Source organism: Diceros bicornis, chromosome 5, assembly GCF_020826845.1.
Source record: "Diceros bicornis minor isolate mBicDic1 chromosome 5, mDicBic1.mat.cur, whole genome shotgun sequence".
Lineage (NCBI taxonomy): Eukaryota > Metazoa > Chordata > Mammalia > Perissodactyla > Rhinocerotidae > Diceros > Diceros bicornis.
This window is the reverse complement of record NC_080744.1, coordinates 53,596,657-53,624,636: the sequence shown is the minus strand read 5'-3', so window position 1 is coordinate 53,624,636 and position 27,980 is coordinate 53,596,657. Positions and strand designations below refer to the sequence as shown.

General features: G+C 45.5%; 1 protein-coding gene and 1 long non-coding RNA gene across 3 annotated transcripts in view; one reads left to right on the top strand and one right to left on the bottom strand.

The window, feature by feature from the left end:
- The window catches only part of LIPC (lipase C, hepatic type), a 139,007-nt gene that overhangs the window by 97,730 nt on the left and 13,297 nt on the right, over positions 1-27,980 (bottom strand). The gene's annotated exons all lie outside the window — the stretch shown is intronic.
- Positions 275-27,747, top strand: LOC131406123 (uncharacterized). 2 transcript variants are annotated; one of them, XR_009220063.1, is made up of 5 exons: positions 275-337; positions 5,524-5,627; positions 5,937-6,104; positions 6,464-6,517; positions 27,671-27,747. It is a non-coding gene; the product is annotated as an uncharacterized LOC131406123 (long non-coding RNA). The 2 variants fall into 2 exon arrangements; XR_009220062.1 differs by lacking the exon at positions 275-337 and having other exon boundaries at positions 5,422-5,627.

The window sequence follows — 27,980 nt, the reverse complement described above, 5'->3', positions numbered from 1 at the left end:
GGTGAGTGACTCAAATGCTCCAAGCCTCAGTTTCTTTATTTGGAAAATGAGGATACTACTGGTAAACCTCACAGAGCCATTGTAAAGACGATATGCAATACAATAGGTGAGTAAAATGCTTAGCAGCCATACCTGGCACTTCGTTGCTCTTATTATTTCTAATTTAAATAAATATAATGATTTAGTTATAGTTACATTTTAAATGTATAACATTTATAGTTTTATAATTTATTATTTAATTATAATGATTTATGTATGTGCTTTACTCCCCTCACAGGCTGTGAGCCCTTTGAAGGAAGGGGCTAGATCTTCTTCATCTCTGGATACAAAGGGCAGAGTAAGTACCCAGTACATGTCTGAGGGGCTGAGGAGTGTGGCCCAAGACCTTCAGGAGCCCAAAGAGCTTAATTACCTTCGGCAGGTAGGGAAAGCTCACGGCCTGTGCAGGAATGTTGTGCACGTAGGAAGGTAATGAGAAGAAGTACACGACTGGCCCCTCCCCCCAGGAAGCTTCAATGGGGAGACAGGCAAGAGCCAGAAGGAGAGGAGCCCGAGGGGCATTCAGAGGAGGGAAAGGGCACATGGCTGGACTGGCTGCGGGAGCATCGATGAGGACAGCTATGACTGGGTGAGGGGAGGAGGAGGTTGCAGGGCCTTCAGGCACCTGCCCTCTCTAAGCCTCTCTACACGTTGAGGATTGGATAGTCATGCATTTCTGTTTGGTTTAATTCATTCATTCAGTTGACTCATATTTTTGGAGCACTGACTCTAGATATTTTAGCCAAATCTCCATTCACTATTTAGCCCACCCCTAGATCACTATGACAGGTGTGTGGTACTCAGACTGTCCTTCCCTCCTCCCATGACCATGACAGACACGGCTAATGAATCACAGCATTCTTCCACACTGAGTCTGGTGTCATCTCACAATCCTCCATACAGGAGCATCCCGGATGGAATGGAATTGTTACTTGAGCTAAAAGCCACTTACCATCTTTGACCTAGACTCTTGGATTACTGGGTATGTCCTGGGCCCTCCACAAATTTCAAAAGCTTATAATTTTCCCCACAAAATGCTACCATGCTTCAATTCTTTTCACCTTTATGGAAGCCCATTTCTCACCCATTGCTTGAAATATTTTAGAGAGATGTCAGGTATTAGGAAGATGACAGGCAGGCAGACAACAGGACAGTCTCCACCTTTATCTACTCATATCTGGAAGGTATTCAGAAAGATCTTAAGTTTCAGCTTTGGATGACAGGTTAAATGTGATTCTTTCTGTATTTTTATTTTTTTAAATTCTGTTTTAAGCAAGTATTAATTTCTTAGAAAAAAATCCATTTTATAAAAATGCATTTTATTTAAAAAACTTATAAAAGTTACTCAGACTTATCACTATATATCCTTTCGTACCTTTTGAACAATGGACCGTGTGAATATGCTACCTAATAAAAAATAAAGTAGGGGCTGGACTGGTGGCATAGTAGTTGAGTTCACACGCTCCACGTCAGCGGCCCGGAGTTCACAGGTTTGGATCCTGGGTGCGGACCTACACACCACTCTCAGGCCATGCTGTGGCAGCATCCCACATATGAAACAGAGGAAGATGGGTACAGATGTTAGCTCGGAGACAATCTTCCTCAAGAAAAAAGAGGAAGATTGGCAACAGATATTAGCTCTGGGCCAACCTTCCTCAGCAAAAATAAATAAATAAATAAAGTAAATAAATTAAAAGCTGGTCTTTATGCTTGTACATGGGGAATACCTTCTTCTATGAACAAATTTCCCATTTACAGAGTCTTTTAAAATTCAAAGAACATATTCCATGAAGATAATGAGGATGATGGAAAGTCATCTAGCATAAGGAAGGCTGTTCACCTGGGGGTGATCAATTTTTTAAAAAAAATCCCGAATAGCTTTAAAAAGATAGAGCCTAGATGGAGGTGAACTGACTCTGCAGCAAATGAAATTTAAAGTTTAGGTTCCTATTTGCAAGAGCTCTTTTGTACTTTCGTACCTAATTTTGTATTTTTAATTTTGTATTCTTAAAGTGAGCCTCCCCTCCCCATCCCAAATTATATGGGGCTTCAGGCTCTGCCATGTCCAGAGGGAAGTTCTCAAACTTGAACGCGTTATCAGAGTCCCCTAGAGGGCTTGCTAAAACCCGGATTGCTGGGCCCCATCCCCAGAGTTTCTGATTCATTAGGTCTGACCCCAAAACTGACATGTCTGACAAATTTCCCAGTGATGCTGATGCTGTGGGTCTGGGGACCACACTTTGGGAACCATTGTCATAGAGGACACGGGTCTTGGCTCTGAGAGGCATTGCTGGGGAAGTGGAAAGAGTACAAGTCTAGGAGTCACTTTGTTGGGGCTCCTGTGTGTGCTGTGTGGCATGGGGTGAACAATGTGACCTCTCTGAACACAGTGTCTTCATCCCTAATCTGGGAATAAGATGAGCTGCTTTGCCTATTCCCAAGGGTTGAGTGGGATAATCAGTAATGACTCTCTCATTGGGCACTTACCAGGTACTGAGCACTTTTCAAACATTATTTCAATTAATTTTCTCAACATTTCTATGAAGTAGGTCCTATTATTCTTATTTTACAGTCTCAGAAACTGAAGTTTAGGAAGCTTCAGCACCTTGTCAGGAGCATTGTATCAGAGGTAGTTTCGGCTGACCCCAGAGCCCAAGCTGTCAACCACGGAGCAGTCCCTGACCCTCAGTGGGAGACCCTGTGAACACTGAGACTTGCCAAACAACCATTAGCTGTGGTTTTTCTAAGTGGTGAGCAGGAGGTGATGTAAGGCTACCTGGTGGGTGAATTACTCTGAAACTGTGGGCAAACCCCAATTAATTCAAGTCTGGGCAGATTGGGAGGGTTCCAAAAGAAAACACAACAAAACACATCAATCACTCAGTTACTCTGGGAAACAGCCACTCTGATAAGACATAGGCATTAATTAGGAGGAAGAGGGAGCAGAGCAAACAGCCAGCAGGAAGACCAGAGGGCTCTTTAACTGCCCCACGAAGCCCAGGGAAGCTGCCTCCCAGAAAACCTGGCAGCACATCACAGACACTGCAGCTGGTTCATTAAGCCAAAGCAGCCATCTTGGGGAAAGGGCAGCTTTGAAGAAAGAAAAAATTGCTTATGTGAGGGGACCAGGAAAAGCCACCAGTGGGATACGAAATGTGCAAATCAGAAATTGTGAGCTCAGGAGCGACTCAGGGGAGCTTACAGAGATAAGGAACCCATAATCAAATGTTCTTCACCTCAAACACCCTTGTCTGAAATACAAGTACCTTTTGGTCACTGGAACAAGTTCCCATGTGCAGGGGTGGGTGGGACAGATGATCACTGATGGCCATTTCAGCTCTCAGTTCCAATGACCCTCTGTAAGTTGGATTCATGCTTCGTTGGTCTACCAGATTTCTTTCCCCAGGTAAGCAAGCATTTGGGTAGGAATACAATGAATGGAAAACATTTTAAATATCAGAAAGAATTTGATGAAATTTCCTGCCAAAGTTTACTAGGAAAAATGTTGTTATAACTACGACACACGAGTAGGAATATTGGATAACAAATTACTTTATAAAAAAAGGGGATTGTTGTGAGGAGTCCAATAAGGCAATGGGTGTCTGAAAAGTACTTTGAAAACTGGAATTATTACTCATTAGAATAAAGGCATGGACAAAAATTGGGATAATTTTCTCAATGAAGACATGTGAAAAGTGACTTGACTTAGTAATTGCAATAACTACTATAGACGAGTTTTTATAAGATATGGAAAAAGAAGAAAGAATCCATGTGCATTCCAGAGGTAAAATGCTCAGCTGATTGTGCTGATGGAATGGGGCTATGTGAATGGGCAGAAAAATGACCTTCAAAGTGGACAAGGTCATGATGTGTTTAGCAAAAAGCAACCCAAATAGCATATAAAGTGGTTGGCTCTGACCTAGTAAGTATAAACCAGGGAAGAATTTCAGTCTTGCAGATTGTTTCTCACCTGTGACACCAGTTTAGTCAAGATAGCTAACAGAATATTTAAAATAATCTAGATCCTTAGAACTTACAGGAACCATGGAGGTAATGTAGTCTATTGATGACTATAATTTTATAGATGAGAAAGCTGAGCCCCAGAAGCTAAGCGGCTTATTTAAGGTTCTATAACTATAGACTACATTGTATACAAAAAGGAAAACATTGGTCTACCTTTCCTGAAACCAAGGTACCTGATAAAGTCCACCTTAAAGAGTGTGGGGAATTTCCAGAGTCTCTTTAGGTTTCTTGAAGTGGAAAGTTGACCAAGTGCTACTTCAAAATGCCCCTTTGCATTGTTATAAAAGACAAATAATTGAAATGGATAGATAGATACCTCATGACTAGTAAGATTTTCCAAATAATCTTATATAAGTGATTCCTAATAAATCACACAGACAGGACTTCACAGTGAAATCACACGTGAGTCTAGAACAAGCATAATGATGACAGCCCAAACATCTGTTGGTTTTGGGAATAAGTCTTCCTATTTTAGAACTGGCATTTAATCATCAGGAGATGGGACTTGATAGAACTTCAGAGGATTTTTAGATATCCACCAGAAGATCTAACTCCTCTGTCCCTGTGTTAATTGGAAGTGACAGACATCGCTAGAGAGATTCTCTCTCTAGTTTCGTGAGTTCCTATAGCTAGTTTGACCACACACCACAGAGAGTAGAGAAGGCAACAGAGGACAGAGAGCTTTGGCACTCTTCTGACGTGTTATTGGTGATGACTGCACTCTCTGACTTTAACTTCCTAGTCCTGGGACCCCCAGGACTTGTCTGAGCCTTCCTGTGCTATCTGAGCCTTCCTGTGCTAACTGATTTCCTAGGCACATGGATGCCTGACCCAAGCTCTTTGCCTGCTCTCTCCAGCTTACTGTATACTTTTAACTCCATCTATTAGAGGTCTGATCTGTGATCCTGCTGGACCCACACCTCACACCCGCCCTTGGTTGGACATTTGGTCTTTGCCTCTTCTGCCCAGCCCAGCCGTACGTGTCAATAATTTCCTATAATCTTTATTTAATTGATCACTCTAATCTTCCATTTAAAATCTTTTCCATTGTTCATGTGGAATTTCATAGAATTCTCACTAAATGTGGTTTTTAAACTATTAAATTTTCATTAGGACTATGTAAGAGCAGAGTCTGGGTCAGAAGCCAGGTGTAAAAACTGTTGGCATTCATAAGTACCAATTTTAAGAAAATACAATCATCAATAAACATATCTTGCTCCAAAACGCAAAGAGCTGAGGTCAGGGAGGCAGTAAAGTGGGGGAAATGACCTCTCCAATTAGAAGAGTGACATGGACAAATGTAGGGTATATGTGACAAAGAATCATCTTCCCCTGGTCCCTGGAGGGATAAGATATGGAAACTCCGAACACCCAGAGAAGTGATAGGCCTGCGATGGCAGGGCTTTTCCTCACTCCAGTGCAGACTAGTAATGGTAATATTCTTTTATTTGGGCTTTAAAGATAAAGTAGAAGAAAGGCACCACTTGTTCTGATGCCTGGTGAAGCCACTGAAAGTTCTAGAAAAACAAGAAGCCTGGGAGGGACTGACCCCAAGAAGGTTGAAGGTAAGTTAGAAAATCGTATTCTACTTACATTGGAGAGACTCAAGGACTGGCTTAGGCTGTGATAAATAGTAAGAAAAGAACAGCAGTTCAGATGCTTAATGTTCATATGTCTTTAAATCTTGCTTAAAATAAAATGCTTTATTGGTACTAGGTAAGTGTTTGTTATCATGTGTTGTTTTAGTGGAAAGACCTGTTAAGCTCTAGTTGTGTAGGAAAGCAGGCTGGTCTTTGGCTGGGCTACCATGTGGATGGGGAGTTGGGCTCTTTGGAGCCTAGTTCAGTCACTCAGGTGGCCCCGCCCATCCACAGGTGTCCATAGCACTTCCGTTACCAGCATCTCTCCTAGGAAGATGCAAACCAGGCTCCAGGAGCACCAGCTCAGGAAACTCCAGCCAACAGGATCACAACAAAGGCCACAATAGTTAAAGATGGAATGGGACAAGTACACAGAAGGATGAAAACTCAAGCAGGTGGCAAGTGCGTGCATTTTTTATTATGATCTTTTTAACACAAAATAGTGCTTTTGGCAATTTTTTTTTCCCCAAAAATGAAAGCTTTGGATTTCAAATAGGGTTATTTGCCTTTCATCTGTGTTTTCTCTACTGCTCTATTTTCTAAGCCATTACTTTCATCTTTGAAACCTGTCATTGTGACTCTTGTATCAATGTAACTATCACTCAAAAAGCTTTTTACTCTTTGGGTCGGAAATGTTTAATATCAGGCAATTTAAATGATTTTATTTGTATTGACCTCATATTTGTGAGTCATGCAAGATGTACTGTGAAATCAAATGTTCAAAGATAATAAGTACCTTTATTTGACTTTTTTCCTTCCAGATGAGCACAACAGCTGAGGGCTCCTAAGAGAGTCATGGAAAACTGGAAAAGCTGGTAAGGACCCAAGGCTGGGTCCCTGAAAGAGAGGGCAGGAGAGGGGTTGGAGAGCTGGGACTGGAAAAGATGAATACCTACCTACTCAATCTCAAGGAGGAGAGGAGACCTGACAGATTTTTCTCTTTCTTTCCTGGTGAGAGAAGGAGCCTGGCTGACCCACGCTGGTTGCAGGGGCTCAGATGGGATAGAGGAGTTGGAGGCAAGAGGGTGGGAGCGGAGGCTTGAAGGTGAGCAACGGGCAGGAAGTTGGAGTCGGCCTGGAGTTGCATTACGGATATACTACAGCAAGAGAAGGGTGAAGAGGAGAGACAGAGGGGACAGGGAATGAGAAGAGCAGATTCTGGAAGCTTGATTTGGTTTGGGTCATAGATTCCTCCAGTGGCAAAAGTGTTTTTTGGCAAAGCTCCCTTTAAAAGATTTTAACCAACCAATTAAAATATTTATGGAACTTCCCCTGGGAGTAGCTATCCAGGTTGGAGGAACCCAGAATATAAGCCTTAGTCTCCCACTGAATGTGCTGATCTCCTAGTTTGCACAGACTACTGCCTGTGAGACAATTGGTGAGAGACGATGAGGCACTACAATGAATGTTAAAATTATATGGCGCAGACGAGGAAAGGGGCATATGCTTTCCTGGGATATCTCCTTTAATCCTAACCACAAGCTAGTGTGGTTAGATGAAGAGACTGAAGCTCAGAGAGCATTCGTTAGGATTTCCCCCAAGGCTGTCAGTGTTGGAGCCCGAATTCAAACTCAGGTCTGTGGACCGGAAAGCCACTCTGTTTGCCCATCACCACACGGGCTTTGAGTCAGAACCCTTGGGTTTGAATCCTGGCTCTGCCAGTTACTAGCTGTGTGATTCTGAGTAAGCTATGTAAGCGCTTGAGCCTTGATTTCCTCATCCGATGACTGGGGATCATAGGATTATTGGGAAACTGAAAGAAAGTGATTCAGGTGTGGGGTTTAGCACAATGCCTGGCACCATAAGTGCTCAGCACAAGTTAGCTGCAAGGAGCACAGTATTCAGAGAAGTGGGAGGATTGGAAGCCCCCGTGGGGGAAGTGAGGCTTCAGTCGGATCTTAGCAAATGAGGGAAGCCTGAGAGAATAAGTTCAGAAGAGTGAAGGGGGGTGAGCACTGTTTGAGGCAAGTGTGTCCTGAAGGAGTAAGGGGAGGAGGGGTGGAAAAGTGGAATAATAAGGCAGAAAAAGGTTGGTGTATGTTTGTTGGTTGGTTGGTTGGAACGCATCCAAATAGTGCAAATAGTGCAGCGTGGGTGGTGGGGGGACCCTGAGTGCCCACTTGGGGAGACCAGGACAGGCTACGGCCTGAGGAAAAACGGCCTCTAGTCGTCCTGGGAGAAAAGGTAAAGAACTTTGGGACTGAGTTCAGGCCCCTGGGACATCGTGCGTGCGTGTGTGCGTGTGTGTGTGTGTGTGTGTGTGTAATTTTAATAACCAAAGAAGTAAAGGTGTGTGTGTGTGTGGGGGGTGTTTCTGGGCCAGTTCCTACCATGTTTTCACTGGGTTAGAAACTGTAATTACCAATTTTCCTTACTTTTCTCCACTCTCCTTACACACAAAACAGGCTGGCACAGGGCCTGACCAGATATATTAAAAAAATCAGGAATTTTAAGTGGTTGCTGGCGTTACTAGGGTCGCTGCTAAAGCCTATCACCCAACATCCTGTTTTGTCTGTTTGTTTTGGTTGTGAGAAGGTACTAGCCCAAGACACTTGGCACCTCCTTTCTCTCCGTCCCTTGGTCCCCGAGCCCCTGCCTGAGATGAGCAGTAGTGGCACCTGCTCGGGGCCCACGGGGAACCGCAGCTTGGGAGTCTGTCCTTTGCTCTTGTCTTCCCTGGTTAAAGCGGCCGGCAGGCAGCAGGGCAAGCAGTCAGGAGGGGAGGCCCTTTGCCACAGGGCTCTCATCTATCGCTTTGGAACTGGGCCTGGCTTCCGCTCTCCATGACAGACAGCCGCCCCAGTGCTGCTCCAGTGGGGTTCCCGCTGGGAGCGAAGAAATGAAATCAACTTCTCGGCTTCTCCTACAATGATTTCAAAAGCAAGGATGAATCTGCAGTATTTTGGGGGCCACTTAGCTGTATAGGAGGAATTCAAGAACTTGTGCAAGTGCTAATGAGTACCAAGAATAACTCCGCTGACCTGTCTTGGCATGCAGGGGCCGGGAGCAGAGCTGGGCTGGTCTTTGAAGGCGTTCTGCAGGCCTGCTCTCTCTGTCTGGGCCTGCAGAGGCCAAAGCTTAGCCAACGGGTTCCCTTAAGGATTGCTTAGGAGGGGAGGATAATCTGGAGTGGCCCCGAGCCAGGGCTGTGCCCCTGCCACAGAGGAGGTGGAAGCCAAGGGCTGCCATGTAGGTGGGGGAAAAGCAAATTGGCAATTACCCTGCTCCATGGAGCCTTACGGAGCCTTAATTCTAAGGTACTAGCTTCAGTTCAGCTAGCCCATCCCCTGCCCTGCCCGAGTTCTCTCCTCTCGTGCTTAGACCTAATTTGTCTAGGTGGGAACGGAGCAGGTGAGGGACATTTATTTCTTTAGCTTTGGTCTGGGGTCTAGTCAGGGAAGAAGTGTGTGTGTGAGTGTGTGTGTCTAAACCAATAGGATGGATTACAGACAAGGCAGAAAGTGGACTAGTGGTACCAACTCTTCAAGAAGGCCATAGAAAGCCTTTATGACAAACACTAAACATGATTCTGTTTAGCGGGATGGAGTTGGAGCCAGAAGGACCCCTCTCCTGGACCCAGATGTTCATTCATTCATTAAATCAATCAATCATGTTAATTCAGTCATCAACATTTATCTAGCACCCACTATATACCATCCGCTGTGCACAGATTGGATTAGGGCCTGGCCTCTTTCTGCCTTCCAAGTGCTCACAGTCCTATAGGGAAGGTAGAAATATGAACAAGCAGATAAAAATATATATAATAAATACAGAGTGACACATGCAAGAAATAGGTAAAGAGACGCCAGAAGCAAAGAAGAGGGTGGGCCTACCTCTGGGGGCAGAGGGTGACATTTGGCATGCAGCTTAGATGAGGAGGTGTGGACACTAGATAGGTAGGGAGGGGACGAGTGAGCATAACACGTTCCAGGACTTCCAGGAGCAGGCCTGGGCCATGGGGAAACAGTGGGACGTAGGTGTGGATGGGCGGGCAGAGCAGGGCATGGAAGTTTTAAGGAGGAGCTAGAATCTGGACTTTGAGGAGCATTTGGACCAGGGAGCGGAGGAGGCATCCTGTGAAGGTCCATGTGAGTGAAATGCAGAGGCCCGAAGGAGAGTGTGGTTCTTTCCTTCAGCACACAGGTAGGAGGCAAAATTGCATGGGGGTTAAGAACACGGGTTCTGCACTAAGCCGGCCTGAGTTCAAATCCTGGCTCTGCCGGCTGCCAGCCCTGTGACCCAGGGCAAGTTCCTTTGCCTCTCGAAGCTTCAGTTTCCTCATTGTGGATGATGGTGATGCTTAGAGCAGCAGGGCTGTGGTGAGGACTGGTAGTTGAGCACTTGGTGGGGTAACAGCACAGCCCTCAGCAAACATCATTACTCCAGTCAATTTCCTAGTGCTCGTAGGTTTTCCTCCAAAGTGTTTCTTGCATCTTGCTTTGACCTCTCTTTTGCAGCAGCAACCACCACACCTTCTGCACCTGAGCATTGCCATCTTTGCCCCACATCTGGATTTCTGCACATCTATGAAGCTGGCCTTGCTGGCTTGCTTTCTTCCCCTGCAACCAGCCTGCAGACCAGCCCCAAGCACACAGCCCTTTGCTAAAAGACTTGACGCTCCCTATTTCAGAGAAGCACCTTATCCCTTCACAGGAAAAATGAAGGCCAAAGAGCTAAATGACCAGACCACACTCCAAAGCCACTTGGCCCTGGGTCCTGGGTCTCCTACCTTCCCTCTCACAGGCTGCCCTCTTTCCCCAACTCCTTGTTCCAGTGCCCTATTATTCCCAGCTCCAGAGCTTCTCCAACCCTCCCTGGGAGATACCGAGGTGGGGAGGAAATGACCTGCATGAGCCCTGCAGTCCATAACTTAGAGTTCGCAGCCCAGCCCTGCCCCTTGCTAGTGGAGTGAGCTTCAGCAAGTCAGGTTACTGGCCCAAGTTTCCCAGTCACTGAGAGGGCTGTTATGAGAAGAGCTCCGTGCAGTGTGAGAATGAGGGTGGTGGATGGGATTCTAACCTCTGTGAAGGGCTTGGTAGAGCGTCTGGCACACAGTACCAGGCTCTGGGATGTTGAAGCTCCTTCTTTCTGGTCAGGTGGGTCATCCCCAGCCCCAAGAGCCCACCATGATGGTTTGCAACGCTGCCTCCCATTGGCTCTTCCTTCCTTCCCTTTCCAGTTTACATACCCCCAGTTACCCCGACAGTTAACACCCCTCCCTTCACCTCAAGCTGTTCTCTACCTCCTGAATTCCCCGAAGCCCCTACCTCACTGCTTCACATGTAGATTTAGAACTCCAGGAAAAGGGTAAAACTTTATTTCAGAACTAGTTTTAAATATCCTTAAAGACCAAAGCCAGGTCGTTGGTGGGCCAAGGCTCCAGGAGCTGAGAGGTTTCGGGTATTTTGGAGCAGGCTTGAGCGGTGCTTATTAGGAGCTGAAAGCACTTCCAGAGCAGACCCCACAGGACTGTACTCAGACATCCACCTGCGGACTGGGAAGCAGAGAGGCCAGAACCCAAACAGCCTAGCACAGGAGCCCTCAGGATGACCCCGGTGGGTTTTCCTTCTAAGGAAAAGGGAGAGGCCAGTTTTTGTCAGGTGTGGGCCAGCTACACATCTGATTGTGTTCTGATCTCAGAGGAACCCAGGGGCCCTGTCCAGGGCCTGTGTGCCAAGGAGGAAGCCGTGCTGCTTGCACAGGGCCTGTGAGCCCGTATGATAACTCCATCCCACCCCAATGGAGCCGGAATCTGTTTTAGTCCAGGCGTCTCTGGGACGGGGGTGTGGACTATCCAGTTCCTTCCTGTGACAGCTGTAGACACAGCCAGAACACGGTGCACAGAGCCCAGAGCTGGTTTTTACCTCAGTAGGGAGCCAAGCCCAATTTGGAGAAATGTTTATTTGTTTTTTTAAAAACATAAAAATCTACTCACGTGACTTGAGGGAATACTAAACACCTGTTTGCCGGTAGACTCTCATCTTGGGTGTTTTTTCCGTTTTTAGGAGTGGGTGGGACTTCCTCCAGAAACTGCTGCTTTCCTAGAAACCTGGACTGAGCCTTCGACTTGTTATGTCATTTTAGCTTTTGATTTACGTATGCGTGTATTTATTGTTAACTCTCTCAAAGGGATCCCAAAAGGGAAAAACAATGAAGCCAGTTCCCCAAAAGCTTTGAAAAGATGGTTTCACTCAAACTTAGCAAAGGACTAAAATACAACCTCACTAGCAAAAATTCACCCCCTCAGTGAGCACTATCCAAAGAAGGGTCTCTAAGAAGACACTTTCTGTGTCACTTCCTGCTCACTGGGAAAGGTCAGAGGTCCAGATTTTGACTAGCTTTCCCAGCAGTCTTCTTGTGCTGAGAGAGGCCAGCCCCACCTCATGTCCACAAAGCCATTGGCTTTCAATGACTGAAAGCTGTTTTCGTCCCCGTGGAACAAGGAAATACATATCCCACTTAAAATGAATGAAGCGAGTCCCCTCTCTCTCCCTCCTAGGCATCCACAGCCAAAGGGAGATTTATAGGCTTCTCAATGATCTGTGATATATTAACTTTTACTCTTAAATATTCATTAGAAAAATAGTGAAGCCATGGACGTAAGGACCTCACTGGTGTTATTGATGGCAGGCTTTGGGATTGGCCTAATGCGCAGCTTAAACCATCTCCTAAAGACAAGAGAAATGATTGTCAAGGGGCCTTTTTTAGAAAGGTAACTCCCTTTTCCCCCATTCTATTGGGAAACTGGGGTCAAGGACAAGCGACAGAAGTGGGACTGGGACAGAGATGGGTGGTACTCGGTGTGTAATTCTTGGGGCACAGGGATGACCCAGATTCTTCTCGGAAGAGCTTGGAAACAAGGGATTCTTTGGTTTCTGAGATTTTCTCATGGGGAAAGGAACAACAGAGTGTTATTTGGCTCTGGTGGAAAGCTGATTTAAAAGCTAAAAGCACCTAAGACAGAGGGGTTAGAGGTGAGAAAGCCTCAGATGAGGCTTATTCTTTGGAAGGTGTCATCCTAGATGTTTTGACTTGGAGGAAAGAGCCAGGGATGAGGACCATCTCTCTGCTATAAATGATAACAACAACATATACACCAATACAAAGAATAATCACAGTTGTTCTGGTTGCCTGTTTTCACCTGCCTGGGTTAGGCTTTAATTGCATGAGATGGAGGGACACGGTGGGGAGGCTCAGCTGTTGGTCTCACCATAGCACACATCCACCTTACTCAGGGAAGTCCATTTTCAAACTTCAAAGGTGAGTTTGTGATCACATTTACTAAGCTCTTCTTGATGACCCTATTTAAAATTTTATTCTTCTTTTAAGAGGTATGGCACAGGATATATGGGCGCAAATTTTTCTCCAGAATTTTCCCTGTCTCTATAGGAGTAAAAAACTGAAATAGGTGCTTATTTATTTATTTTAAAGCTCTCCAGCTACTGGGGACAGCAAGGACTTTTGCCATTTAATTTTTGTTATTATCCAGCTCATGAAAATGTATTTCTTAATCCTCCAGCTACAGATGCTCCTGATCAGGGAAAGCATAAACCGATATGTCCCCTGTACTCCAGGAGCATATAATTTAAGACTAACAACGTGGCATATACACAGAGAGACGTGCAGAAAATACCCAAGGAGCCAGCATCAGTGGCAGGATGAAGACATGGGCTTTGGCCCAGAAGGGAGAGGAAAAAGAATTGTGTGAATCACAGAGGCTGCTAGGTATTTAGGTGCAAGGTGAAAATTCTCATCTTATATCCACTTCAGTCAAATTTATATGGAGAAAATGACCAAGCCAGTGTTGTTAACCCTTTTGATTACCAAATGGTATTACCTAGCAGGTTTGGCGAGTCAAGAGAATAACAATGAAGGTGACTGATCACAAAATGACATGGCCTTAGTTGTAGAAAGGCCTTCAGGAGAAGACAGCTTTGAAGGTCTCACCCAACATGGGTGGGGAGAAAGTAGTCTGATGCACTGAGGGAGATGTTCCAAGTGTGTGGTGTACACAGAGGGAAAAAAGCATTTCCGCTCTGGCTCTGCCCTGGAGAAGCAAGTGGCATATAATAAGCTGGGTGCCTTGTAGGCATTCTTGCTCTCCACGGGTAAGCTTGAGGGAGGATTAGAATCCTCCATGCTCTGAAGCCTAGGGCTGCTCTGCCCACATCACCTGGCAATGAGGCTCTGGCCTCATCTGATGGTACTTGGATGCTAAGAAAGGAGGTGCGAGGTCCTGGGTGTTATCTCTGCTGGGGACTAGTGTCCACCTTGCTCTGTGCCCTTGGGTGTGCCACTTTACCTCCTTAGTTTTTATTTCCTCATTAGCAAAAGAAATGAGTTGGACTAGATGTTCTCTGGAGCCCTTCCAATTTTCCAATTCTATGAGTCAGGTGCACTTTTAAAAAAGTATACTCTTTTAATTGGGAAAATAGCAATGCTGAAGCCCTAAAAGGACAGAGAATCTCTTGTTTTTCCCAATTAGTTCTGCCTTTGTGAATGTGGAGGCGGGAACCCGTGCAAACTAGCGCTTAGGGGAGAAAAGAGAGAGGAGACATCTACCTGAGGTTCAGGGGTCAGGTAGATCCTCTGTGTGGACAGGGCTACTTCAGACCCATGCGAGTGGAGCGCATCAGTAGTGGTTACCCATGTGCTCCCACGATCATCCCAGGAGAGGGGGATCACCTCTAGTCTCCACTACACCCGTCCTCAGCCCCTCCCTCCAGGGGCCTCTGGGCTGCATCAGGCCAGGTGTGCTGCCCCTGGCTCTGGCTTCCAGTTTAACCCAATACTCCAGGGCTGCCTGATTTTTGCCCTTCATACCAGAAAAACTTATTTTTTTCATGATTATCAAAGTAATATACACCACTTCAGAATAATAGAAAAGTACAGAAAAGTATTAAGAAGCAGGAACACAAAATCAGCTATAATCCCATCACCCAGAGCTATTTACATTTAAGTGCATCTTCTTCTAATGTATTTTTTTTTTCCTTAACACAAACGCACAAATTTTGTGACTGTTTTTTTTTTTTTTTGGCTGAACCTTATAGCATGTTTCCATGTCATTAAATGTATCTGGCCCCACTTCATCTCCCACTGCTTGCCAGTGCTGACCTTCTTGTGGCAGCCTTGACAAAGTCAGGGCATTCCAATCTCCACTCCTTCGCCCATGCTATTTACCTGCCAGAAGCACAGCCACTAGCCATTAATTTTTAGTCTTGTGACTCTTTAGGGCCCTACGTCCTCCATGAAGCCTTCCAGGCACCTCGGAGGGCTCTCCTGACTGGGCCTCCATTCCTGACACCCCTCCCCTTCCCTGGGCTCTGGACCATGCCTCTGGGCCTTAATGTATGCTGCTCTGGATGGTTAGGTCTCTTTACGTAGATGTCCCTCAGGCAGTAGTGTGATGGGAAATATGTAACAACTGGCTTCCTGGAAAAAAATGTATGCATATATATACATACATAAGTTTATTACATATTTTATTGATATCAAGGATGTATATTATGCAATTTATAAATAATAATAAAATAATCAATACTCTTTATTGTAAACTCCATATAGCCAATTGATTCCCACAGAATGCTCTCAGTGATTTTTGCTGAACTTTTGTATTGCTAGCCAACTCGTTGCAAATGATAAACATGTATAGTTCTGCTATAAATGTTGCTTGATATTTTCATTTACATTAATAAGATAAAAACGAAACAATGAAGACGTGTGTTAGAACTTCAATCCTTCAACAATGACATGAGCTACTTCTTTAATGTATCAGATAATTGTTTTTGAATCCTGGAAGAATATTTCCTCAATTTTTTGTGCTATTTACAATCAGAGCAACTACAGACATAATACACTTTTAAATTCATTATTAACATTTTCTCCATGGCTTTCTTAAGTCTAGACCAGAGGCTGGCAATTTATGGCCTGTGAAATCTGGCCCACCACCTGTTATTGTAAATAAAGTTTTATTGGAACATGACCATGTCCATTTGTTTATCTGTTGTCTATAGCTGCTTTTGTGCTACAATGGCAGAGCTGCGTAGTTGCAACAGAGACTGTATGACCTACAAAGGGAAAAGTATTTACTACCTGGCCCTTACAGAAAAGCTTTGCTGACCTTTGCTCTACACAGTCAACGAAACAATAAATCAAGCCCTGATTAATTGTATTTATATATATACACGTATTTATTTATGTAAAATGCATTTGTAGTGTTTGCCAATTTCCATGTGTAAATACAATCATCACGGCTGCTATTAAGCAACCAGTGTGATTGTTACTAATGGAGAGTTGAGAACTTGCACTTTAGTACATCATTATATATATTTCCATCATAAATGTCAATAACCTGAAGAACAGAGATAATAGTAAAATGTAGGAAAATAATTCCTGTAGGGGCACTTACACGTCATAGATGTTTGGTGATCGTGATGGATGGACCCGAGCACACGTGTGGACCCACACACCGTGCAGCAGGAGGCAATGATAAACCACTGCTATATTTTGCATTTTTCTCTCTCTCTTTCTTTTAAACCTTTTAACCTTGAAAAGCCTATGATGAGACGGTCCAAAATGAAATATGAGATAGTGCTGGAAGATGAGACCCCCAGGTTGGAAGGCATTCAAACAGTTGCTGGGGAGAGCAAAGAACAAGTACCAATAGCACTGTTGCTAATGACGCAACTAGACTAAAGCTGGAAGGATGTCTCGGGGCTGAAGGGCACACAGGTGAAAGGGAAGTCCGATGCCATACCCCACACACACGGTTGGAACAGGGAACGTGAGAAGCGTGAACCAAGGTAAACTGGAAATTGTAAAGCAAGAAATGGAACGTTTAAATATCGCAGTGCTTGGCGCTAGAGAACTAAAATGGACTGGAATGGGACACTTTCAGCCAGACAGTTACAAAATGTTCTGCTCTGGAAATGACAAACTCAGAAGAAACGGAGTGGCTCTAATACTGAGGCAAGGTGTAGCACAGGCAGCTAGAGGCTCTAATGCAGGGTCTGACCGAATAATATCAATCAGACTTCTGGGAAAAACCTATTAACATAACCATCATCCAAGTCTATGCTCCAACTACGGATGCTGAAGAAGATGAAAGCAAAAGTTTTTATGCAAGTATCCGAGAAGAAATTGATCATACACCCAAATGAGACATGCTGATAATTATAGGGGACTGGAATGCAAAAGTAGGAAATAAATTGGAATCGAACATTGTCGGGATATTTGGACTAGGGGTCAGAAATGAAGTAGGAGACTGGCTTGAGGATTTCCACAGAGCCAACAATCCGTCCATGGCAAAACTTGCTTCAAGCAACTGAACAGGCAACTGTCTACATGGACATCACCAGATGGCCAATCCTGAAATCAAATAGACTATGTAATTGGAAGCAGGAGATGGAGAAGCTGTATTTTCTCTGCCAAAACAAGACCAGGAACAGATTATTGTCCTGACCGCGAACTGTTCACATCAAATAGCGGAGTAGAGCTGAAGCAGAGCACTACAAGAACCGTAGTGCCAAAACATAATGTAAACAAAGTTCCTAATGACTTTAAAGTCCACATAAAAAAAAGATTTGCATAGCTCAGCGCTAGTCTTCCTCACCAAAAAAAAAGAAAACCACACACAAACAGATTTGCATTATTAACCTTAATTGACCTAGAACCAGAAGAACTGTGGACTGAAACCAGAAATATTATTAAGGAAGAATGCAAAAAGACAATGCCTGAAGTAAAAAGAAAAGAAAAATTGAGATGGATGACAGAAGAAACACTAAAAATTGTTAAGGACAGGTGAGAAGCCAAAGTAAAAGGTGAAAAAAGCAGGGTTAGAATCCTGAATGTAGTTTTTCAGCAACTATCAAGTAGAGATAAAGAGAACGACTATGAAGGCCAAGGTAAAAGAATAGAAGAAAACAACAAAAAAGGAGGAACAAGAGCTCTCCTCCAGAAGACCCAAGAAATCAAAGGAAAATTTAAACCTAGATTAGAAATGCTGAATGACCAACAGGGAAGCACACTATCTAATCAAGAGAAAATAAAGGGAAGGTGGAAACAGCACACTGAAGATCTAGACAGAAGAGAGGAAAGGATGGCAGATGCCTTTGAAGAAGATTCTTATCAGGAAGAACCTGTAATTCTTGAAAGTGAAGTGCAAGTGCCCTGAAAGTACTGGGAAGAAATAAGTCACCAGGGGTAGATGGGATGTCAATAGAAGTATTTCAAGCCATAGAAACTGAATCTGTCAAAATCCTAACAAGAATATGCCAACGAATATGGAAAACAAAACAACGGCATACAGACTGGAAACACTCAATATATATCCCGATCCCCAAGAAAGGAGATGCCAAGGAGTGCAGTAACTATAGGACCATTGCTCTGATTCCCCATGCAAGTCAAGTGATACTCAAGGCACTGCAACAAAGGCTTTTTCCTTATATGGAATAAGAAAAGCCTGCTGTCCAGACTGGATTTCAGAAACAGAGAGGCACACAAGATCTAATTGCGATTATTCATTGGCTACTGCAGTGCTCCAAGGCATTTCAGAAGGTTAGTCTATGTTTTATAGACTACGTAAAGCATTTGACTATGTGGATTATGAAAAGCTATGGGTTGCTCTGAAAGAAATGGGCGTGTATCAGCACTTGATTGTCCTGATGCATAACCTGTATTGTGGACAAGAAGCCACAGTCAGGACAGAATAAGGAGAAGCAGAATGGTTTCCTCTAGGCAAAGGTGTCAGACAAGGGTGCATCTTATCTCCCTATCTGTTTAACCTGTACACAGAACTTATCATACAAAAAACTGGGCTAGACTCAGAGGGAAGCATGAAGATTGGAGGGAGAAATATCAACAATCTAAGATATACAGATGACACCATCTTACTGGCAGAAAGCAGCCATGACTTGAAACGACTTCTGACGAAAGTGAAAGAAGAGAATGCCAAAGCATTTGAACATCAAGAAGACAAATCATGACCACAGAAGACCTACACAACTTTAACATAGACAATGAAGACACTGAAATTGTTAAAGATTTTGTTTACCTTGGTTTAGTCATCAATTTGTATGGAGACTGCAGCCAAGAAATCAAGAGAAGACGGAGACTTGGAAGGGCAGCAATGAAAGAATTAGGGAAGATCATCAAGTGTAAGGAAGTGTCATTAGAGACTAAGGCCAAGACTATCCACACCCTCGTATTCCCAATTACTATGTGCGGGTGTGAAAGCTGGACATGAAGAAGGCTGACAGGAAAAAAATGGATTCATTTGAAATATGGTGTTGGAGGAGAGCCCTTTCTGGACTGCCAAAAAGACAAGTGGGTCCTAGAGCAAATTCAGCCTGAACTATCACTGGAGGCAAAAATGACAAAACTGAGGCTGTCCTACTTTGGGCACATCATGAGAAGGCAGGACTCTGCAAAAGACAATAATGTTGGGAAAAGTTAAAGGCAGCAGGAAAAGAGGAAGACCAAATATGAGATGGAGTGACTCCATAAAGGAAGCCACAGGCATGAGGCTACAGGAGCTGAGTAGGGCTGTTGAGGACAGGACACTGTGGACATCACTCATTCATGCAGTTACCAGCAGTCAGAGCTGACTTGACAGCATGTAACAACAAGGAAAATAACTAGGAACAGAGGAGTTTTGAGTATTTACTACAGTTTCTTTTTTAACATAATTTATTTAATTCTAACTATTTATAATTTAATTTTTAAATAATGGTTGGGCTTAATTGCAAAATTCTTGGAAATTTAACAACTGGCTCTGTCAAGGGTGAGGGCTTTCATCTTTGGTGAAGAAATATGATCCCAGCCCATCTGGGTGGCTCCTCACTGAGCCCCAGCCCTGAGGGAAGTTCTGCCCAGGACAAGGGCACGCGAGGGTCCCATGCTCATCATGTCTTTATTTAAACTTGAAGAAAGAATCCTCTTGTGTGTAGCAGGGGCTCCAACCCCATCTGTTGATTAGAAAATTACCATGCACTCTGGCGGCTATAGGGAGTACAACCACGAACCTCCACCCACTATGTGCGGAAATGAATCATTCCAGACAGAGCCATCCAGAAGGCACAGATGGTGCCCTGACCCTGTATGACCTGGGCTGGGTATTTTATGGGGCTAGAGCACAGGGCTTGGCCAGTCCGCCCTGTCAGCTCATGCCCAGCTTTCTGCTTTGGAACTTATATCCTCTTCTACCACAGGAAGGCTGGAGGGGCTGGCTGACCGAAGCCAACTTAAGGTTCTCTGGGGTCATGTGGCTTTGGCCTGGAAAGACAATGGTCAGGACCCATGATCTGAACCAGTTGGTGTTTTCTCTAAGGAAATCCCATTCCCCAAACCCTCCACTGTCAGCTGGTTGGTGGCCTTGGAAACAAGCTGGTTTTCTGACTAGTTGCTTTAAGTTTGCCCAGAGCCGCAAGATGTGTTGCTGAGGCATCTGCATGAAATAGCAGGGAGAGGACGGGTGCCCAGGAGCTGCAGGGCTGGGTTCCTATCCCACCACTACCACCAGGCCACGTGACCTTGGGCTTGTCACTTAACCCCTCTAAGCCTGTTTCCTTGTAGGTTAAATGCCTCATAGGATCATTGGGAAGTCAACTGAGCTAATTTATGTGAAAACATGTTGCAAATAGCAAGCATAAGAGAACTGTGAACAGGACTGGCACCAGAACCTCTGCTGGAAATACCAGGTGCTAAGTAACCCATGTTCTTTAGAGTGTTGTCAGAAATTGGGGCCAGATTCCTCCAACTCCAGGGCTCCCAAGGAGGCAGGCCCAGTTACCATCAAGCCCCTCCTCCAGCCCCAGGTAGGGAGGTAAGTGGGAGAAGGGAGGTAGGAGTAAGTGAGAAAACAATTCACTTCTGCCCATCTCATTGTGACTCTCATCTTGAGGTCAAGTTGGGGGCGTGTATCAGAATCATTTATGGAGATTGCAGGGTGAGAGGACCTGCAGGAGGCAGCAATTGTCTTATTGTTTCAGGCGGGATGCTTGCTGAGATGATGAGGCTCCTGGTACCATCTGGTGGTGGGGATATAGTGATGGAGTTTTGGGGAGAGTTTCACCTGTATCCATAGGAGTTTGTGGGGCTCTGTATGAATGTGGAGGCCATGCCTCCTTCAGCCTTCTGAAGACAGGAGGCTCAACCAAGGAGAGAGAAGGGACTAGGGTGTAGCACGTCTGAAGGGGTGGGATCCTCCCTCAGCTCAGTTCTCTCCAGCTCTCAGAGGGTGGGGAAGAAGACCCCAGTGGTTTCTGAGGCTTTGTAAAGGAGGACAGAGTGGGAGGGGCATGGACCACTGGAGAAGCCAAAGGGAGTCACAGCTGTCCTTCTCGGTGACAGACGGGCTGGGGTCACACTGACAGGGCCCTCAGAAAGCCATACACGTGTTCTCACAGGACCATCATGCAGCCAAGGCCACCAGCAGCAAATGGGCCCAGAGTGAACAAGAGTGAGACCAGCCAGCCAAGAAGCAGTTAGGATCTCTGTTTCCCCCACCTGTACCCCTCTACCCACTCCCCTAGAGAGGGTAGGCCCTGCAAAGGGCGAGGGAGCAATCCCAGAACCAGGCCTGCTCTCCCACCCCACCCCATGGCACCCTAGTGGGAAGAGGAGTGAAAGAGGAGAACTATCCCCTCCCCACTTCAAATCCCACCTCCTCCCCAAATCTAGCTCATGACGGAGAAAAGGAAGAATGTCAAATCAGACATGAGACTGAAGCTTTAGAATGAAATAAAATAAAAAAGTCAATAATAATAACTGACCAAACGTTAAGAAATGTGCCCAAGATGCTATTAAGGGATAGAAAAGTATGACTTGATAGTACATGGTTGAAGGCAGAGATGGGAGAAATATAAAACTGTTTCATGTTTATATCCCTCTAAATTCAGACGTATCAATAAACCTGTAACATAAGTCTGAGTCTTGAGTCCCTTTGAATTTGGTGAATTGAATCAAATGCATGTATAGAGCAGTGGTTCTTGAACTTGAGCATGCATCAGAACCACCCAGAGGGCTTGTTAAAACAGAAGTTGGCTCCTCACCCAGTTTCTGACTCAGTAGGTATGGGGTGGGATGGAGAATTTGCATTTCTAGTGAGCTTGCAGGTGACATTAATGCTGCTAGTCTGGGGACTACAATTTCAGAATCACTGTGGTCTAGTTGAGAGCATCACTGAGGTGTGTATTTAACACAGCCTTGAAAATAGGCCCCTGAACTTCCTAGGAAGCCAAAAACAATGCTGATTTTATTTATTTCACCCATCTACTTTCCCTGGAGGGAACAATGCTTGAAAGTTGCATTGGTGCTCCTACATGTTAAAGAACTAATTGAAAATCCATTGCCCTACAAATGGCTGAGTCTGTGAGGTCATCCATGATTTCCCCCATGCTCAGGGGGCCAGCTCTGCCGGGGAGATGAGCTGCTACAGCACTCCTCTGAGCAGGGGCCTAACGTGCACAATCAAGGGTGTGTAAGCAGGGACAGGGAGTCATTCTGCTTACCCCTGTGGAAGCAGGAGACATCTTTGCCTCCCTTCTCATCCTCATGCCTCCCAGCCAGTCCTCTGTGGTGTGGCTGGCACCTCCCACTCAGAGGAAGTGCCCCTCCCATGTGGATCCTGCTCAGTCAGGTTTGGGTAGAGTTGATCCTACCCAAAGGGTGGGCATGGTCCCCAAACTAGACCAATGGGAGATCCCATCCTCCTGGCCCTAGTCATCTATTTAGGGGTGAGCAGCTGGCCAAGCAGAGTTCTTTCTGGAATGTTTGCCAGAGATAGGTGATAGGTATTATAATCTCTCTGGAATTTTAAGCTGTAAGGACCAAGGAAATCTGGGACTTCCAAGTGCCATCATGGAGGGAGGGAGAGAGAGGAAGAGAGAGAGAGACAGGGTGGAGGAAGAAAAAGGATGAGAGGAGAGAGACAATTGAGAGACATAGTGATTTTATTAGAGGCATAGATCCAGCTGTACCTGAAGCCTCTATTTTGGACATTCCTGTTACGTGAGTAAATAAATTCCCCTTTTTGCTTAAATTAATTTGAGTTGGATTTCTGTCCTTGTGCCCACAAGTCCCGATTAATACAATCATTGGGTATTCTTACCTTCCTTTTTTACATCTCCAAATATGTTGATTTTCCTCTGTCCTCACTGCACTGCATGTCTTAGTAACAGCCTTCCAACTCTGTGAGAATCAGGACTTTGATTGCTCTGGGGATGCCCGCCTCCAAGTAATGAATCCCAAGTGATGACTTGCCCATTGGACTTTGATGGGGAGGGCTTGGGGCAGCCTAGCTTCAGTACAAAATGACTCTTTCTTTCTAGCACATTTCCTGGGGGCAATTGCAGCTTTATGACTTATAATGTAAGGTCTCTGATGCAAAGAAAAAGCTATCATCTGCCTCGAGCGACCTTCTGGTGTTCAACATGGAACTCCTGGAGTCTTTGGATTGTGCCCTTTCACTGCAGGGAAAATCTCTTAGGGACCATCATGTGTGAACCAGCACCACAGGCTCTGTTATCAACACCAGGAATCTCCTTAGAGCTGGCACCCAATAAAGCGAGCAAAACATCCCAGTAGCCAGACCATGACCTTTCTAGTGATCTAAGTATAGCAGACCACCGATGGTGGCCTGGGTGGTTCCAGACCCATTAGCACTTCCATGCATTTACAAAATAGACCCAAATTTACAGCTTATTAATGGAAATTGACCTTTAACTGAAGATTTCATAGAAAAGGATTTAAATTATACATCACCCAGCAAAACTTAATAAAAAATTTCCTTTAGGGCCGGCCCCGTGGCTTAGCAGTTAAGTGCGTGCGCTCTGCTGCTGGCGGCCCGGGTTCGGATCCCGGGCGCGCACCGACACACGGCTTCTCTGGCCATGCTGAGGCCGTGTCCCACATACAGCAACTAGAAAAATGTGCAGCTATGACATACAACTATCTACTGGGGCTTTGGAGGGAAAAATAAATAAATAAAATCTTTCAAAAAAAAAATTTCCTTTAGATGTTGCTATTCTTTTCCCAGAGTTCCAAACACTGCCAGCAGCCTCATCTCTCCCACTCGTGGCCTCTAATACTTCCCACTCATCTCCTGTAATATTTCTTACTCTTCTTCTAAGGCGGTTCTTCAGGTGGGACCTAGGACAAGCATCTGTATTAGCATCACCTGGGACCTCGTTAGACATGCCAATTCCTGGGCTCTACCCTAGGCCTACTGAACCAGGAAGTCTGGAGTGGGGGCCAGAAATCTGTGTTTTAGCAAACTCTCCAGGCGATTCTGATGCAGGCTCAAGTTTGAGAACCATTGTCAAAACCACTGAGCTAAGTGAATCAGCTCCGGCCTCAGTTACCACACCCTGCCCAGCAACATGAAATGTCAGAAGTGTTCAAGAGGGGCCCACCCCATTGCTCCTGAAGCAAGCTCCTTGGTGGTTTCAACTCTGGCCTCGGATCATGTATTAGTGGCTTCGGCCCATAAGACGGGCAATTCCACTGCTAAGGTGCTAAGTCTCTCCATGTTGTCACACTGGCACCTGGACTGAGAACAGACTAGCACCTCTTGTCTCTGTTCCAGAGTCTCAGAGACTTCAGAGTATGTGAGGGGTAGGGGCAGAGTGGGGCTTACACCACCAGACAAAGCAGAGAAGTGGAATAAAACGTCTGCAAGGGAAGAAACACAAGCATTTTAAAACCCATCCCCTCCCAACAACCCGCGTGGATTATAAAGCCACATTTATCTTTCAAAGTAAATAGCAATCAGTTTGGAGGAGCGAGGAGACTCTCGAATAATGGCCAACATGTGTTGGTGTTGACAGTGACCCATAAATCTCAATTTCTTTGGGAGAAAATGTTGGGCGGCATTTTAATTCCAAGCCATTGGATGAGAAAGAGTGTGATTTACCTCTGCCGTGAATCTGAGGGGAGCATCCTTGGCAATACAACCCAGTGAACTAGGAGTTAAGCACTAATTGATGGCCTGCAACATGCCTCATAACACTCCATTATCCAGATGGGAGTGTGACAGCTGAAACATGGAGCAGCTGCGCCTGGGCTGAGCAGCCATCTAGGAAGGACAAAGGGCCCTGGGGCTGCCTCTGCCACCAAGCCGTCCCCCACATGACTCACGGCTGCCACCTCTGTCAGAGCTCGCGCTGCCCCTGGGTGTGCTTTGGAGCCCTTTGGAGCCTGCCAAGCCCTTGCTTGAGGGTTCTTCTGCTTGTCTCCTCTGCAGTTTTCTCATCATGTGTGGCCAGTCCCAAACCTGGTCTTTGTCCTCCAGGGGAGACAAGAGGCCTTTCTCTGACTTGTCAGTTTGTTGTATCTGAGACTGAGATTCATTGGCTCCTTTTCTCTGTTCTGCCATTTAAAAAAGGCATTTTAGTTAACATTTATTTACTACTTGCTGGACACTCTGCTATGTGTTTTTGTGTACCCTATCTCATTTAATCCTCGCTAACTGTGTGACTTTGGGCCCGTCACTTGACCTCTGTAAGCCTCAGTTTCCTCGTCTTTAAAATGGGGACAATAACAGCACCCAGCTCATAGGGTGGCTGGGGCATGAAATGGAACATTTTGGGGAAGCCCTGGCTTGTGGGAAGGTGCCCACTCAGCCCTGCCTGCCCCCACCCACGCTGCGTGAGGTGCTGTCCACCACATTCCTGGGTCTGAGCCAGGGCCATTCTGCTTGACACCTGCGGTCTACGTGGGGTCTCCTTCCTGAGGAAGGGCATGCATGTTATTGCCTTTGCATCCCCAGCTCTGAGCACAGGGTCTGGGGCAGAGGATGTGCTGAATAAACATGTGTGAAGAGAGGAATGATAGGAGGAAGACTGCAGGGTGAGCTCCAGAAACTCCTGGTCCTGAGCTAAGAAGTCAGGGCTGGGGGACCCCAAGTGGGGACACAACAAAGAGGCTTTCACCCTGGCTCAAGGGGAAAACTGGAAGAGAGCTTAGAAAGCTTTTGTCAGAGAGGAAAGGACTTAAAGAGCTCCCAACTCGGAGTCCAGGTGAGGAGAGTGATTTATCCAAAGTCACACAGCCAGCTGGTGACAAAGTTCGGGCCATAATTCATGGCTGAAGTTTGCCAGTGTGGGCAGCATTTGATCCACCACATTAGAAAAATGCATTACCTGAAACAGGCAGAAGACCCTAGGGAAGGCCGCCTTGAGCAACTTGCTAGGTCCTACTTCCCCTCGCTGGTGGTGATTTAGAGCTTCCTGCCTAAGACTACCCCACCTCCTTCCCCTGTGCTACTGTCAGGTTGGCTTCCAGGGCTCTCCCTGCCCTTTCGCCATCAGGTCTGAGGACTTGGTGAGAAGTGCATCATGACCAGGTGGGAGAGAGGGGCATGGGGAAAAACACAGGCCTTGGAGTCAGGTAGAGCTCAATTCAAATCTCATTGCATCCTCTTACTAGTTTGGACAAGACAAGTAGGCCGTATGAGCCCTAATTTCCCCACATGAAAATGAGAATAACAATATACACTTTATAGGTAATAGGTTGTTGTAAGAATTAAGCCAACTTAAGCAAAGTTCTAGACATAGTAGTTAAGTGTATCCAGCTGGATTTGAGGCAAAGGACTGTGTTTTAGTCATCTTTATATTTCTTTCTATTTCCCTGTTCCTCCAGCACTAGCACACTGCCTCATGTCTGTAGTAGGTGCTAATTACTAGTTCATTGAGTAAATGAGCTATTTTGTGTTCTTTAGAACTTTGCTTCTCAAAATGTGGTTCAGGGACCAGCCACATTGGCATCACCTGGACGCTTGTTAGAACTGTAAGATTTTGTAGCCCATCTCAGATGTACTGAAACAGAACATCCATTTTATCAAGCTCCCCCGGTGATTCATAGGCACATTAAAGTTCGAGAAGCTCTGCTGTAGAAAGCATCAGCTGAAGCTGGGGGAAGCTTAAAACTCCTCTTAAGGTGGTGAGCATTGTGGGGAATTTATAGGCAAGAAAAGAACACAAATATGACACACATCCCCTCTTCCCGCTCTTGTTGGTCTGGAAGTGGTTTCCTGGTTCCATGGAAACCTAAAGGACTTAGAATCACTTCTGTAAGCTTCGTGATGGGAACAGAGCCAGCTCCTATGTGCCCCTGTGTGTGTGCTTTCCGGCATAGACTTGTGGTCTGGAGAGCATTTCTCCCTTGCCAATCAATAGCTGCATCACAGATGTAGAGTGAAACCTCTAGTCAAGAACCCAAGGGACTTCAGAGTCCCCATGTTTTCAGAGGGGGAAGTAGGGCGGGATCTGAGCTGGTTCTCTTGTACCTCTGAGATGTTTCCATTACCTCTCCAGCAGGGGTGTGGAATTTACTAGATGAAATGATTTAAAACTCACTTTAAAAAGGTGTGTATTTTACTCAGCTCTTTGGTGAGGAGGTATATACTCAATGGTCATTTGCCATATGCCTACTCCATGCCTGGGCTGTGGGGGTCCTGGGGCTACAATGGTGACTAGCTTGCCCCCACTCTTGAGGTGCTCTGTATCCAGTGGGGAGAGAGATGCACCAGCAGATAATTAAAGAGCAATGAGCCAAGTGCCGTGGACGAGAGGTCCGCAAGAGGCATGGGAGAGTGGGCTCATATACATATGAGAGAAAGAGAGAGAAGAGAGATACATATACTCATATATAGAGAGAGAAATCAAATGGTTTTGCAATACACACATATAAAAATGCATATAGAGAGAGATAAAATAAAAATACTAAAATGTTAATGATTGAATCTATCTGGAGGGAATACGGTAATTCCTTGTACTATCCTTTCAACTTTTTCTGAACTTGGACACTTGTAATAAAAAGTGGGGAAAACATTGGGACTAGTACATGAATCAGGTGAGTATTATAATGCTAAGACTACTTAATAAATAGTAGATGCTTACAAACGTTTGTTTTATTGCCAGCAACGCTAGTTGCAAAGAGCTTCCACATATATGATCCCATTTCATCCTCAGAACAACCCTGTGGGGCCGCTAATAATCACCCCAATCACCACTGACCAGCGGGGACGGGGAGACGTGGTGACCTGCCCAAGGCCACCCGCTGGTGAGTGATGTAGCGGCACTGAGACCCAAGTGGTTAGACTCCACGTGTAGTTCTCTTTGCTCACCCAGAGGCCCCCTAAGGAGTCTGTGGTTGATTTCCTGCCTGTGCCAGGAACCAAGTGCCTGGACATGAAGAGGAGCCCGGCGTTATCTTCCCAGTCCTGCTCCATCCTTGGGCAACCATCCGCTCCTCCTTTCGGGCTCTGCAAGGGGCGAGGGG